This window comes from Ceratotherium simum, chromosome 4, assembly GCF_057802395.1.
Source record: "Ceratotherium simum simum isolate JZ-2026a chromosome 4, ASM5780239v1, whole genome shotgun sequence".
Taxonomy (NCBI): domain Eukaryota; kingdom Metazoa; phylum Chordata; class Mammalia; order Perissodactyla; family Rhinocerotidae; genus Ceratotherium; species Ceratotherium simum.
In genome coordinates, this window is record NC_141903.1 from 10,636,101 (window position 1) to 10,639,778 (window position 3,678).

Below are 3,678 nucleotides of genomic sequence, written 5' to 3' on the forward strand. Positions count from 1 at the left end.
AGCATTTAAGATGCTCCTGGAATGTGATAAGAAATACAATCATCCCTATAAAATTAACAACAGGGGATTCTGAGGGGGACAGTCTCTGCGTGCCCAGCTCAATCCAGCCTCATGATGCCTGCCAGAGGAGTCATGGGGCATTCTGGTTATAGTTCCAACATTTTAGCAACTCTCTCTCTTTTTGGAATTGCTGCAAGATCACGGGAAGATGAACTACATCCTACTGAATCAGAAATGAACTGTAAAAGATGATGGAAACTTCAGAGCAAGATGAACCTGGCTAGCATTTACCCTTTCCTGGTGTGTCGTGGTTCTGTTTCTTAGGATTTATTACAACTCAGAAGAGAAGAAATAAACTAGTTCCACTATATCTAAATAAGCTCTTTGTCTAAGATAAGGTATGGCCAAGAGAGAAAACAAAAGTCAAACTAGACTTTTAGAGATCTCCTAGGTCAGTGTATCCATCAGGTTTAGGCAAGAAATGAAAATGTCTTCCCTGTCTCACATGAGTACATCTGATTGGTAGAATGTAATCCAAATGTAGAACCCTAGCTGCAAGGAAGTCTGAGAAATACAGTTTTTGTTCCCAACCTCTCTAAACAGAAGGATAGTAAAAAAGAAGATTTAGAGAACCGATCCAAGTATTGGCCACAACCAGTGTTTTTCAACCTGTATTCCATAGAATAGCAAGATGTAGCTAGATTTTTTTTTTTAAGAGGTTTTGTTCTCAAATGAATTTGAGCCATACTTGGCAAAAAAAAAAAGTTAAGCATGATTTTTTAATGCAATATTCTCAGGGTCTTTCACATCCACACATATACCCCAGTTCTTCATCTTTTGGGGAACATGAGTTGGATAAACACTTATCTAAGCCTATTTTACAGATGAGGAAACTGGAATCCAGGGAGATTAAATAAGGTGCCTAATGTTGAATAGCCAGTTATAGGCAAAGCGTGAACCAGAATCCAGCTTCTTGACTAGTTGAGAGTATTCTTTCTGCTGAGAGGGAATGAAAAGAAGGTAAGGGAGGCAGGCAAGCAAAAAAGAAGAAAGATGAAACTGACAGGAAGGTGAGAAGGGCTAGAAACATAGAGGAAGGCTATGCATCTGTGTCTCCCCCAGTTATTGAGAGCAGAAAATACAAAAACACTCTGCATGTGTCCTGACCCAGAGCCAGAGTGAATTTATTAGAGAGGTCGGAGCCCTGAAGCCACATCTCAATCCCTTTCCACATGTGCCAGGAATATGTTGGTGCTTTGGCCTAGATTAGTAACAGGGAAAACTGGTTCTGTGGAACATGTCATCTTTATAAATAGAACCAGAGTCCAGTGGTTTCTAAACAGTCAGGAGACACTCTGTCTTCTAGTGTCAGCTATTTATTGGTATTTCCATTTCATGAAATGCATCTTCTCTGGTTCTAGGCTTTGCCCCACTAGACGTTTGCCTTCCTGCCCCAGATGTGTCACACAGATTCCCTGGTCTCTTTACTTAAACCCCCGGCGGCGGGGGTGGGCAGTGGGCATTTTCTCCTCCAGTCCCTGCCAAGGTTGGCACTGTGGTGAGGATGTTTGTGTTTGTAGAGAAGTTGGAAGGACTTTGAACTTGGATAGTAATGTCTCCCTTAGAGGGTGCACTTAGGGGAAAGAGGAAAAAGAAAAATACCTTTCTCAGCTGCCATGTCTTGGTGGCCACATCTATTTCTCTCAACCAACCTGCACACTTGTTAATTCTTTAAACAAAATTTTTGGTCTGTCTGTTCTCTTTGGTTTAGGCCAATCTTGTCACTCACCAAAAATGCAGAAAGTAAATAGTAGTTCTGAAATGATACTTTAGGCTAAATCTATCAAGCCTCTACAGAAAACATGCTGGGCAATGTGGCTGATGTTAGGAGGCAGATTTCTCCCTCCACTCCTGCCTTTCTTTCTTTCACATGCACGCTTTACCTCAGGTAACAGACATGAACCTTATTTAGCAATGCTGAGAAGGACTTAGGGTTCCTCAATAATACCGCATTTCCTTTTCTGATAGACTGATGGGTTTTATATGAACCATTCTGGAAATGGAGAACTCAATACTTTGTGAAGCAAATCATACTATAGATAGCTATTTATCTCTTTTAGTCAACACACATTTGGTTGCAAGTAATAGAAAAGCCAACTCACACTGGCTTAAACTCCACCTCACCCCCCAAAGAATGTATTTTAATGATCACTCTAAGAACAGATGAGGAATAGACCCACTTTTTATATTGCTGGATCCATGAGGTAAAACAATGTCATCAGGACCCAGTTTCTCTCTCTCCACCTCTCAGTCCTGCTTCCTCTATATAACTTCACCCTCAGGCAGATTTCTCCCAACCAAGATGCCCCCAGATGCCCCAGGCTGACATCCTCACAGCTCCAGGTCAGAAGAAAGAGAGCTTCTGGAAGGCCACTGCTCAACCAAGTCTTGCATTGAGTCTCACTGGACCAAGTTCAACCACGACCACACTCCTGAACCAGTCACTGGCCAGGACCTGTTCATTATCTGATTGCCAAGGCCTGGGTCACAGGCCCACTTCTGAAGCCACAGTGAGGTACTGTTTCCAGAACGAAGGGCAATAGGTGCTGATCAGGAAAAAATAGTCTCAGTTACCCTCTGGTTATTCATCTTATTCATTCATTCATTCATTTTGCAGAGACGAATAGAGGACTTGTTTTGTGCTAGAGACTAGGGATAAAATCCTGGATAACTAAGAGTCATCAATTCTATGATGAATTCCTTCACTGCCACTCCCTCAGCAGAGCTAGGTATTCCCTCCTGAAGTTCCTGCTCTTCTCAGTAAATACCTCCACCATAGCACACACCATTCAGGACTGTATTGATGTCTTCTCATCTTTCTCTCTAATTTACTGTGAGCTCCTGGAGGACAGGTATCGTGTCTTATTTATCTTGGCCTCCCCAGATACCAACAGCAGGCATAGACAAAGCACTCAAAAAACCTTTGTTGAATAAATATATGAGCAATGAGTTATTTATTTAATTAGTGAATTAATACACATGTTCCTAGTCCTTGGAGATTTTGCAAACAATCAGGGAGAAATAAATCCATAAATAACTAAGTGGAATACAATGTAATCCATGGGACAATGGCCATGTAGCAAAGGGCTGGGAAGCACAATGGAAGGTGATGTGTAACAGAATTATTGAAAAATTTTAAGATATTCTTTGTTGCTTCAAATCTAAATCTATCTCCCTATGACTTCTACCCACATATTCCTAGTTCTTCATTCTTGAACAACTCTAAATATGTCTACTTATTGTTCTAGGTTCTGGGACAGTTCCTGACAATTCATAAGGCACTCAGTCAATATTTCTGAAAAGAATTAATTGCATTTTCTCAGCCAAATAGCAGTATCAGTTGTGTAAATGTGGATATCTTATCCTACTCTTGGGTATTCTCTACCAATGGCTACACTACTGTAAGAGCAAAAATACTTTCTTGTTGACAATCACCTATGTTGGCATGTCTGCATCCCCAAAGTCCAATTGAAAATTGGCTGTTTGGAGCCCAATTATATTTTCCTTTAAGTAAAATGTGGTCAATGGTGCTTGTGTTCTAGGCTAGCAGGCACTAGCTGACCTGGCGGATATTGGTGTTGACCTGGGACTCAGGAGTCAGAAGCCTGGAAATAGTCC